Consider the following 13064-nt stretch of genomic DNA (forward strand, 5'->3'; position numbering starts at 1 on the left):
ATAGTTAAAATATACATACAAGTAAATGTGTGTGTGTGTGGGTCTGTGTGTGTGTAAACACTGTGGGTCTGTGTGTGTAAACACTGATGGATATTTTTCCAAATGAACTGATGGTGACCTCTAACTTCTGGTTCAGGAGAAGGAACTTTATGTCCTACTTTTGCTCTGGAAAAATGAAAAGACTGCTAAAGGGGAGTAGTCATGATGGAATTGTGCATGTGTGTGTTAGGTAATATTGGGTGGAAAATTAAGGGATATTTTCCTTTGTAATATTCCAAATAAATCTGTTTATGTCATAGATAGTTACTTGGAATAAATATCTTTCTTCATGAGTGCCCTCTTAATTTCCAGAAAAATCTTATAAAGGTTTCTCAGTAAGGTTCTTTAAATAAACTTTGTTTCAATCATAATAATACTAGCTACCATTGAGCATTTACACTTCCTAGCATTGCGTCCAACACTTTACATTCTTTATCTCTCATCCTTATACTCTCAAAAGATGAGGCATTCATATTCCCAGAAAACTGAGATTTGGGGAGGCTAAGTAAATTGGCCTAAGGTTATGGAACAAATACATTGCACAGCTGTTACTTGATCATAGATCTGACTGGCTCCAACCATTGGACACTTAACTGTTGTCACATAAGGGGATTCAGACAGATATCTAGCTTATTTTATAACTGTTCTCATTTGGTGAGAGATTGTCTATAAAGATGTTTGGTTTTTGTGAGCTTTAACGGCTGATGTAAAACAATTTGGTAATTATTTTAAATTAAAAAGAATCTTGTACTCAATCTAAACATACTCCTATGTCATATACTGAGACTCTTAGAAAATATTTTAGAGTAGAGGCAAGCAGCCTTCAGATACTGAATTATAATGCCTATCTACTTTCAAGAATCTAGACTTCAGATGGCGTCCAAATGTACACCTATATCTATAGCAATACTTGGATATAATATTTCCTGAAATATAGTCTTTCTCTTAAAGAAAAAAGAATAATATTAGTTCAGGTCCTTGAGATATGAGGCAAGGATTAGAGATTTGTTAAGTAAATGTTGACCCAGACTATATAAATCTAATGAGCAAAATCCCTTTAAAAATTTTTAAGGAGATGGGATAACAGTAAGTAATATTTATTGAAAGCCTGTTGTGTGTTATGTGCTACTAGGAGCTTAGACAACATAACCTCATGTGGACCTTACAACTGCTCTGGAGGTCAGTCATTTTTCTTGAGTCAGGCTCTTTTTTCTGGTATAAGAAACAGAGTCACCCCCTCATGCTGTCTCAAAAGGCATGAGTTATTTTAAGGGAGAGTGGGTGGAGGGTTTGTACAGTAAGGGAACCAGGAAGCTCATGGAATCGTCATACAATCTGGCCTTACAAGCATTTCAGTTACAACTCTGTCAAAATGGGAATGGGCTCAAGAAACTTGCTTTTCCCATCTAAGGAAAGGATGGTATTTTCCGGCTTTTGGTGAGGTGATTTGTCTTCAGAATGGGTCTAATCTGAAAACAGACCTCCACTGGGCAGAAACATGAAATCCATGTTCATAATTACGTAAATGAAATGAAAATTACTTGCATTCTTATAACATCTATGTAAAAATTATAATTTTCTGTTTATTTTCCCACAGTTTTTCCTGTAATTATATTTTTTGGTTACACTACTTTTTATAATAAAATAGTGACAGATTTTATATTACTTTCTATAATAAAATAGTGACAGGTTTTATAAAAAGCCAATCTGTAATTGGCTTTTTAATGAAATGTGCTTTCCATGGAAATACTCCAAACTTGACATTGGTGTCAATTTCATTGTACTCATTCACATATATAATACACACTACACATTTTTACATAGACACATATATAAAGGCACACATACCTATATGCATAATTCATTTAAGCATTTTTATTATTGGACACTTGAGTTGTTTTCAGTATTTTGCTAATTTAAACAACACCGTGTTGAACAACTTTGCATACACACAGTTTCACACATAAACATGCATATATTCTAAGGAGTGGAATTGCTGGAGGCAAATTTACATACCTTTTAAAGATTTGTTACGTATTTGTCCTCCGAATCCTCTCTCAAAGTATTGTACTAATTTATACTTCCACCAGCATTGTATGAGACTCACAATTTCTGTGTACCTTCCTCAAACCTTCACATTTTTCTAATTTGAGCACTTTAGGTATGACCAGACTGTAGAGCCTCAGGTTACTACTTATTTACCAATTGTTTTTTTTCAGCTGATACTTTTAAGTCTTCTGCTCCAGTTAGGCCACAGACTCCTATTTCCTTTCCTTTTCGGATAATGCTGGCTAGGGCTCATTTAGCCTAATTTCTGTTTTCTGCCCTAGTAAAGTAGCTTCCTTTGTCCATGCTTAAATGATTTCATAAGTCTAAAAGGGAATTTTCCAATACATATACCCGCTTCTTTCATGTCAGTAAAATAAAAGCATTATGGGACTGCTCAATTTGATATGTTATCTCAACTAGTCTGTTAATACTAAATTGCAGACACTCAAAGGTAAGAATCAGTCCTAGGAAGATTGTGAGCAACCAGTCTACAATGCAAATATTAAGCAGGCTCAAAAGTAGATCTGTAACTACAGCTGCAGCTCCATCAAGGCAACAAGTGGACACATCCTGGCAAAGTACAATCTGACCTCCTTTGTTTTACATTAGCTCATTGTTCTTTAATACATTTTAACTTGAAAAAGTTAAATAGCCTTCAATAACAAGACAATTACGCTGTCATAGAATTAGTGTTGAAATCTTCCAGCTCACATACTAGACAAAACATAGTTCATCCAATAACTATCTGGAGGATCCCTAAAGAGGATGCTAACCACATGACTATTGCTTCCCTTATTCAACCCACCCCTGAATGGCATGAAGGCTGTTAGCTCAGAGCGAAGAGGCTTTTAAACGCTGTCCTGTAGACTGGTATGGACAGGCTGCACTTCAGATTTATCTAGAGAGATATAAGACATGATCCATGGCCAAGGTAATGGGGTGGGCTCATACATTTTTAAGTTCCTCCAGTAATTTTGGTAAACAATTCTAGTTTTTGGAACTATGGCTCAGAGCATCAAAGAGAAATGTAGCTCCTGCTCCCATCCTGTGAACTTTACACAACTGCCTAGAGCTATGATATCTAATATGGTGGACAGTAGCCACTAGGCATATGTGGCTATTGGCCACTTGAAGTATGCATAGCTAGTCAAGATTTCAAAGACTTACACTAAAATGATAATGTTTTAGACATAGAGGGTTACATAAAAGTATTATAAGACCTAATTTCATCTTTTTAAAAACATATTTTAATGTGGCAATAAAGCATTTAAAGTTACATAAGTGGCTTACATTACATTTCTACTGGACAATTTTGATCTAGAAGGCATAGGTTCCATAGCTCAGGAACTTTGAGTCATAAAATTTTTAAGTTAAAGGAATCCTGTAGATGAAACAATTATCTCACTTTGCAAATGAGGAAACTGGTACCCCATTGGTAAAGTGACTTATTCTGGTAACCTGAGTTGTTGGTAGAGCCAGGATGTTCCCAAATCCCACAACTCTGGATTTCCATCCAATGCTAGCTTCTCCCTCCCATGCTGCTTGTCTTTGGCGACAGTAGCCACACCAAGTGTTTTAGGATTCCTGCAATTCTGAGGCATAGAAATCCTCACCACTCATAGCCCGTGCTGTAGTCTCTGCTCACCAGATTCTTCTGCATAACTAATACTTCCAAATTCATTACTACAGAACCATAGTCACGCCCTTAAGCAGATGCCTCCTCTTTTCACCATCTCACATTATTAGTTTTGCCTCCACACGGAGCTATGGTTTAAGTGAGGCCTTAGTATCTTTCCAAAACATGGTTCCAAAAAACAAATTCTACTTATTTGAGTGATGTGACATTCACTAATAATATTTCTCCCACCCCCATGTTTACTAACATTCTGGTTTTCTCTGGCATCCAGAGAACAATGTTTCTTCTTCTCCAGTACTAGTTAGAAGGATCAAGTGCTGATGGGTGGTGAGCCCCTCCCTGGCTCCTGCCCTTTAGCCACAAAAACAAGTTATCGGCCGGGCGCGGTGGCTCAAGCCTGTAATCCCAGCATTTTGGGAGGCCGAGGCGGGCGGATCATGAGGTCAGGAGATTAAGACCATCCTGGCTAATATGGTGAAGAAACCCCGTCTCTACTAAAAATACAAAAAATTAGCCGGGTGTGATGGTGGGCACCTGTGGTCCCAGCAACTTGGGAGGCTGAGGCAGGAGAATGGCGTGAACCCGGGAGGCAGAGCTTGCAGTGAGCCAAGACCACGCCACTGCACTCCAGCCTGGGTGACAGAGCGAGACTCCATCTCAAAAAAAACCAAACAAACAAACAAAAAAAAGTTGTCTTTTTGCATGGCATCAGCAGAGCCTTGCTTATATAACAGTTATTTTAAGCCAAAAAATAGTTTTTCTTCTTTCTCATCTTTTAATAAAATACGTAAGAACTTTAATAGTGTTATTGGTAAGCATCCAAAATATTTAGAAACTACTTCCCCTGACACAGAAATATTTGTTGCTCTGAAGGGTGCAAAGGATCTACTTTTCCCAATGATTCCAAGCCAGTTGAGATTCATGCACATATGTCCCAAAATGTATTAAAATCAACGTGTGCGTGTGTGTGTGTATTTTTCAAAGTCAGTGCAGATGCATAGAAATGCCCGGCCCATGTCTGTTGCATTTTGATGTGTTTCCTTCTGAATGCCTCAGGTTTAAGCTGAGCTGTAAAGTGTAGAATTTATAGGGAGTAATTAACCCAAGTCACTGATAAATTAAAATGTCTCCAGGCAAATAAGAGTATGTGAATAAATCTGATTTTTTAATGATTTCTTAGAACAGGTCACAAAAATACTTTCAATTTCAGTCCTTTACTGTCTAGTTGAATCCTTGCTGCTGGAAGAAGGCAAGCAAGTCTTCTTTGCCTTTCTTCAAAGCCTGGTATCCAATGCAGCAAAAATTCCTGATCATGACTCTCTTTCCTACATGACTTGTAGGTGATTTTTGTTTGTTTGTTTTTTCTGCTACTGACTGTTTCTGATCATAAAGATCTAGGGCAATGACATTCACTTTGTGAATAGTAATAAATGAAAATATCACGTTTGGAGATATAATATCAGTACCATCTGTAATAGCAGACTGCAGCCTACATTGGCATAAATACTAGTGCCATACAATTATTTATAAATGGAGCTTTGAGGGGAAGAGTTATTATTTAATTAATAAAAATCTAAGACAAGGTGGTGATGGAATATGCCAGGTGTAGGGTAGAAAATGCAGTTGTTAGAAGTATCCTTCCCAGTGACAGGAACTGAAGACTGGATCAACCACGTGGATCTTTTCATGGATGAGCTGATAGCTTCTAGGCTGTGGGGAACCTCTGGTGCCTTACAACTCTAACTACTGCAAAATTTCTTGTTATGCTTCATGAACAAATGATCTTCCTATTGGAAGAGCTATGTGGTCCTTGGACAAACAAAGATAGTGTATTGCTTTAAACCTTATCTATTTGCTTCTCCTGCCAATATGAGCATGCCTCTAAATGCCACAAGGTGTTTGAATTTAATCAAAGTTGGCTCTACTTTTGACTTTTGTTTGGCTACAGCATCAAGCCGTCTTCTTTATGCTTTATTGTGTTTATCAGCCAGATTTATGTAGGTTAGAAAGCATTCAGAAGTCATTATTTCAGTTTCATAGTTCTTAGAGGTCTATACCCTTAAACTTTGAAAGTAAACATGAACAGTATCTCTCTACACATACACAGTAACCTCAGTGCAATGTTTTTAAGCTTCAAGTTGCAATCTATTAGTGGATCTTGAAATCTATTTGGTTGATCAAATTCTCTTTCTTTTTTAATGAAATAGACTAAAATAAAAATAGAAACATTGATTTCTGAAACTTTATATATTTCTATATCTTTATTGTCTATCTTCCTATTTATCATCTGCCTATCCATATTAGTTTTAGTTTAAAGAGAAGGTTTGAAGAAAATCTGCCTTAAGAGAACTCTCAGAAATAGATTACTAGAGTACATAACAATTCTTATGATTTGATGCTAGACTAAATAGGGAACACTTACTATACAAGCATTTGTAAGTTTGCATCTATCTCTTTCACAAATTCCTCCTTCTAAACCTCCATATTATTTTTTAACTGCAGAGAGATTAGAAAAGGGGATAATCGTAAGTCTTAAGGATTTTAGTAATTGTTGTCAACCATCTATGATCAAATTTAAATATACTTTTCTTCCTATTTATAATTTTAGTTCAGCTACTGTAGTTATATAGCTTTTGTTTCCTATATATAGCAAATACTGTTTTAATATTAGTAAAATTTAGAAGCTTCTTGTCTAGGTTTAAATTTCAGAGAACAACAGCTAATAGATCAGGGACAAACAAAGTTAGTATTATTCTTTCACACTCAGAATAAAAACTGTAATACAGATCATTAATTTCAGTACAGTGTATAGGACAGGTGATATGGTTAAGTGGAAACACATAGGCTTTGCAATATTATTACAAATTAGGAATTTATAGTACTTCCATTACTTTTCAAGCATATGTTAGCTCATCTGTCGTTCCAAGTGTTGATGTAGCTCATTTTACTCACAAAATGGCATCTGTTGACTTGTGAGGCAAGATCTCTTAGGTTAGCTTGTTAAGCCATAGTCATCATTCTTAGTAGCATCCAAAGAAAGCACAGTTCATATGGCAACATTATTTTCAAATGATTCCCCACAAAATTATGTTTTACTTAAAAACTTGCCTAAAGAGAAGGAATATTACACCATGGAATACTGTGCAGCCATAAAAAGGAACAAGATCATGTCATTTGCAGAGACATGGATGGAAGTCATTATCCTCAGCAAACTAACGCAGGAACAGAAAACCAAACACCGCATGTTCTCACTTGTAAGTAGGAGCTGAATGATAAGAACACAGGGAGGAGAACAACACACACTGGGGCCTGTGGGTGACAGGGGAGGGAGAGCATCAGGAAACACAGCTAATGGATGCTGGGCTTAATACCTAGGTGATGGGTTGACAGGTGCAGCAAACCACCATGGCACACATTTACCTGTGTCACAAGACACATCCTGCAGATGTACCCTGGAACTTAAAATTCAGAAAAATTTTTAAAAAGGGAAGGAATATTTCTCTGCATCTGCATCTGGAAAAAAGAGTCATATCTTGACATGTATTTTAATATTTCATTTGTAATTTCCTGGTAATTTTACTTATTGAAACATGGGGAAAATATTCAAAAGCTAGTTTTTAAGACTTGAAAATAAAGGTGACACCATTATCCCTCTTTAAATAGAGCATGAATATTTGAAAGAATTTACCAATTTAGTGTTAACTCTCTCAGTCCCTTTGTAACATTAGTATGGATACTTAGTATGTACATAAATTTGGAAAAGGTCGCCACCTTGGCTGCATCATAAGAGAATTCTAATGAAGTCAAATGCTCAAATACCACTTTTAATAACTTTCCTATTAAGCCCCAGCACTTTAAAGATGGCAGTTAATTTTGATTCTTCAGTTACTTATTCCTCTGTGATGACATTTTTAATTTTTTTTTAATGGCTTGCGTGCCTTGGGGAGAAAAGAAAAACTATGAGTTTTCTGCTTTTATGTGCTAATATTTGTGCTGACTGCATCACAATTAAATTCACTGGTCAGAGTTCTGATGATTTGGGATACATTTTTTAAGATGCCATTTTTTACAGCTATTATTGTAAAATTTGAGGAAAATGACATCTATAATTTTTATCATAGAGCCATTTATATTCTGATATCAAAAGAGATTTTAAAATTATATAACTGAAGTTTTTTTGTTTTGTTTTTGTTTTTGTTGAGATGGAGTCTCGCTTTGTCACCCAGCCTGGAGTGCAGTGGCGTGATCTCGGCTTACCACAACCTCCGCTTCCTGGGTTCAATCGATTCTTCTGCCTTAGCCTCCCCAGTAGCTGGGATTACAGGTGTATGCCACCATGCCTGGCTAACTTTTTCTACTTTTAGTAGAGGTGGGGTTTCACCATGTTGGGCAGGCTGGTGTCAAACTCCTGACCTCGTGATCTGCCTGCCTCAGCCTCCCAAAGTGCTGGGATTACAAGTGTGAGCCACTGCACCCAGCCGAATATAAGTTTTAACATCGAGAAATACCCATAGCTTCTTAGTTTATATGGCTTAATGAGCTTTTTTGAGATTTACAAAATAATTAGATTGTTTTCCAGAATTATTCCTGGACTCACAATTTGTAAGATTCTTTTAAAATATCTCAAGAGAGCTGGGTGTGATGGTGCACATCTACAGTCCCAGCTACTCAGGAGGCTGAGGTGGGAGTATCACTTGAACCCAGGAGTTTGAGGTTGTAGTGAGCTATGATCCTGCCACTGTACTCCAGCCTGGGCAACAGAGAAAGACCCCATCTCTGGAAAAAAAAAAATTTGTGTGTGTGTGTGTGTGTGTGTGTATCTCATAAGCCTCTGGCTGCTCTCCAAACTCTTATTTAGTCTTATCCAGTAGAAACACATTAACCACCAAATAAATCCTTGATTTTTACTGAAAAATAAAGAAGCTTATATTTAGCAAATGTACTATCACAATAGTACTTTTCAAAAAGTTCCCGTTTAATGCATTATGTCATCAAGTGATTAATGAAAAGAGACTGACAACAAATGTGAGTCGTATCTGAAGCTACAAAATAGAGCTATTCTATCATCCTCCTTCTGATGAAAATTATTTAGACTATGTATTATATTATATACATATTTTGTGTATGTCATTATATTAAAATATATACCGTTTTAGACTGCAAAGACCCTTAGAGATATTCTACACCAGTGGTTCTCAGACGGGATTCACTTTCAGAAGCTGTAAAACTTGTTTAGACTATGCATCCTGCAACAGGTAAACTGGAATGTCTGTGATAGGGCCCCAGGTATCAAAGGTTTATAAATTCTCTAAGTGATTCCAATGTACAGTATAAGTGTTAAGAACTATTGGCTTAGGCCAGTGGTCTTCAAACTCAAATGTACATAAGAATCACCTGCAGAGTTTGTTAAAACATGGATTCCTGGCCCTCACCCCTAGAGAATCTAATTAAGTAGATCTGGGATTGGTCTGAAAATTTTCAAGATCTCAAGTGCTATGGACTGAATTTTGTTCCCCAAAATTCATATGTAAGCCCCAACCCCCAATGTGACCATATTTGGAAATAGAGCTTTTAGGATTAAAGAAAGGTAAAATGAGGTTATAAGGGTGATGCCTTATAAGAAGAGGGAGAAAGAGAGATCACTGTCTCCACGTGCAGGCCACGTGAGAACATAGGCTACTGTCTGCAAGCAAGGAAGAGAAACTTCATCAGAAACAGAATTGGTTAGCACCTTGATCTTGAACTTCCTAGCCTCCAGAACTGTGAGAAATAAATTTCTATTGTTTTAGCCATCCAGTCTATGGTATTTTGTCATGGCATCCCAGGCTGACTAATGAATCAGTGATGCTAATAGCAGTGGTCCATGGACCATATTTTTGAGCACCTCTAGTCTAGGCCACATCCCCCAGAAATTTCGTTTTAATTTGTCTGGAGGTAGTACAGGGCATCATTTATTTGCCCAAAGTTTCCTGGGTGGTCCTAAAGTATAACCATACTTGAGAACAAATGAAGTAGAATGGTTTCTTCTATTTATAGCTAAGGACACTAAGACTCAAAAGAAGTTAAGTGGTTTTCCCAAGTTATCATGGTTTATGCTACTGCTGATTTTTCCAAATGTACAGGGGAAGTAAAAACAGAATTTCTTCTAGGGTCAATTTAGTCCTAGAACCTAGAACTTTCAGTTTCCAGAATTAACCCATTAATTTCCCCCTAGACAACATTAAAATTTGTCAATTTCAGGCAGATTCATTTAAAGTAACTTTTCCATTATACTACAATCCAAGATTGTTGTATCCTGTATCTATTTCTGCTTTGTAACAGTTGCTTTTTTTTTGCCACATGTTTAATGACTGATCAGAAAGTGAGATATTTAAATATATATATACACACACACATATATGCATATATATGTGTGCTTGTGTGTGTGTATATATGATAGATACTTGCCACATGTTTAATGACTGATCAGAAAGTGAGATTTTAAAATATATATACACATATATACGTGTGTGGTTTGTGTGTGTGTACATATACATGATAGATACTTAGCTGATCTTCACACCACAACATTAATCTGCCCACCATGAACAGAAGCACTGCTATCAAGTATCAGCCTTCTTGTATAATAACATGAAATTCAGAAAAATTGATTCATGCAATAAAAAATGGAAATTTATTAGAACTTTTAAATACCTTAATTCCCAGGTATAATGAGAGAAAAAATAACTCAAGATGGGTGAAAGTTTATTAAAGATTTCACCTCAAGGACAGGCATTTAGTTAGATAGTGATTTTACATATGTAGTGATGTGAACTTACATTGTTCATATATCAGGGGAGAAATTACATCATAAGTAAAACAACACATTAAGCTTAACGTTGCTAAATGAAAGGTGCCATCCCCTGCACATTCTGAGTAAGCACTTGATTTCTTCCAAAAATAAACCTTATTTCTTCTTAGGCACTGACATTTTGTTAATGGAGCAAATGAATCTACATTTTTTCATAAATTGCCAGAGTTAATATGAAATATGCGCTTCCCAATAGGAGAAGTTAGTTGTACATTTTTGGCCAATGATTCAGCAAGGAGAAGTGAGAAAAAGAAAATCTGTAGGAATCAGCAGGCTTGACTTCTCCTTTCACTTCTAACTAATTAGCAGCAAAAACTGGTAACAGTCCCCATCTATGTTAACCTTGGTTTCTTTGTAAAACGAAATGGTCAGAATATAATTCTTCCAAGTTTCCTTCTACTTTTCTCACTTAGATGACAAAAACTTCTAAGGAATGCTGTGTTTTTTGTTTGTTTGTTAAACTGTTGCTGGGTTTTTAAATTTTGTTATTTTAACATTTTTTAAAAATGGCAGTGTTTTCCATTTGGCCAAGATGAGTAAAAATGGCAAAATCAAAATGGCACTATTAAAAAATCAAAAATGAAAGAAAACATGGAAAAAGAACCAGTGTGTATTCTTTGGAGTTTGGTGACAAAGGATATAGAAACATGTCACTAGACTACATACTTAAGTTTAACATCAGCAAACTGTTGACTATTTCCCATCTAAAAGATACTATAAATGCAAAATAGCCAAGATTTTCTTTGCCTGACACAGGTAATCTCATCAGCAGAAGAAAAAGCCTGAGCAGGAGAAGTCTGAATGGCCTGGCTGTTAAATGTTTTACTGGAATTCACTATGTGTAATACTCAGGCAGCAGAAACTTGAAACATTAACTGCAATATGAAGTCAACTTCACTAGTTCAGCCAGTATCGACATCAAATATTATTTTTCCCAAACTGCATATCCAACAAAAGTATTTAGAAAGAAATACATTAGTGAGCTTGAGTTAATAAAAACTAATCTTCACAATATTTTATATAATTAATAAACCAGAAGAAATGTGGCAAATAAACATATTATCTAATTAATACTTCATTTGGTTTCAGTACCTGTTTAGTAACACTTTTTTTTTTTTTTGATACTGAGTTTCACTCTTGTTGCCCAGGCTGGAGTACAGTGGTGTGATCTCAGCTGACTGCAACCTCAGCCTCTTGGGTTCAAGCAATTCTCATGCCTCAGCCTCCCGAGTAACTGGGATTACAGTGTGCGCCACCATGCCTGGCTAATTTTGTGTGTGTGTTTTTAGTAGAGATGGGGTTTTGCCATGTTGCCCAGGCTGATCTCAAACTCTTCGGCTCAAGCAATTTGCCTGCGTTGGCCTCCCAAAGTGCTGGGATTACAGGTGTGAGCCACCTCACCCAGCCTATTTAGTAACACTCTATAAAATAGTGGTTCCAAACTTTTGGTACATTGGAATCACAGAGTTTTAAACACCTCAAACTTTCTAATTTGGTTGGTACAGACTATAACTGGGGCATCGGAAGTTCTTTTTTTTGGGGGGGATGGAGTCTTGATCTATCGCCCAGGCTGGAGTGCAGTGGTGCAATGGGCTCACTGCAAGCTCCGCCTCCTGGGTTCACGCCATTCTCCTGCCTCAGCCTCCCGAGTAGCTAGGACTACAGGCACCCGCCACCACGCCCGGCTAATTTTTTGTATTTTTAGTAGAGATGGGGTTTCACTATGTTAGCCAGGATGGTCTCGATCTCCTGACCTCGTGATCTGCCCATCTCAGCCTCCCAAAGTGCTGGGATCACAGCCGTGAGCCACCACGCACAGCCAGAAGTTCTTAAAGCTCTCCAAATGGTTCTAATGTGCAGCAGTTTGGGAAGCACCACTACGTAGCATTGGTTCTAACTCTGGCTGCACATTGGAACTATCTGGTACCTTTAAAAGCATATGGGATATCTGGACTTCATCCTAGAAGTCCAGATTCTGATTCATTAAATCAGAATTTCTAAGAGTACAAGTAGGCATTGGTGTGTTGTTGGTTCTCCCAAGTGATGCTAATATGCACCCAGGGGTTAGAATTACTATTATAGAACACTGCCACGACAATCCTTATCTCCTCCTGAAGAGCACAGAAGGCTTGATTTCCAAACTATTGCAAAAACTGGCATGACCTCAACTACTTTTAGCAGGGTTGTGAGAGGTAGGGTATCACTCACCTTAATTGGTTCAGATCCTGCCTGAAAAATGCCGGTATGTTCCAGCCACACAAGACTGATTCCAAAGGGTGTATCTCTCATTGACAGCCCCTAGAACCATTCTAAGTTATGACAATAAACAGCTATTTATTGAGTTCTCATTCCTTGGCAGGTATTTTATATACAACGTTTGGTTTGCTCCTTCCAGAAACTGTATGAGAAAAGTTTGCATATCAAAATCCTACTGATGAGAAAGTGGAACTCAACAATGTTAAATGACTTGCCTGCCTAAGGTCACATAGT

At 37.0% G+C, this 13064-nt stretch overlaps 1 protein-coding gene across 4 annotated transcripts in view; it reads left to right on the forward strand.

Moving 5' to 3' along the window:
* The window catches only part of DSE (dermatan sulfate epimerase), a 167589-nt gene that overhangs the window by 81263 nt on the left and 73262 nt on the right, over window positions 1-13064 (forward strand). The window contains exon 1 of one of the 4 annotated variants that reach the window (XM_055261972.2): window positions 9382-9447. The exons of the other annotated variants lie outside the window; for them this stretch is intronic. The gene's annotated coding sequence lies outside the window, so the exon portion shown is untranslated. Of the gene's footprint in view, window positions 1-9381; window positions 9448-13064 lie in introns of those variants that run through there. 4 annotated transcript variants of the gene reach the window in all.

Source organism: Symphalangus syndactylus, chromosome 2, assembly GCF_028878055.3.
Source record: "Symphalangus syndactylus isolate Jambi chromosome 2, NHGRI_mSymSyn1-v2.1_pri, whole genome shotgun sequence".
Taxonomy (NCBI): domain Eukaryota; kingdom Metazoa; phylum Chordata; class Mammalia; order Primates; family Hylobatidae; genus Symphalangus; species Symphalangus syndactylus.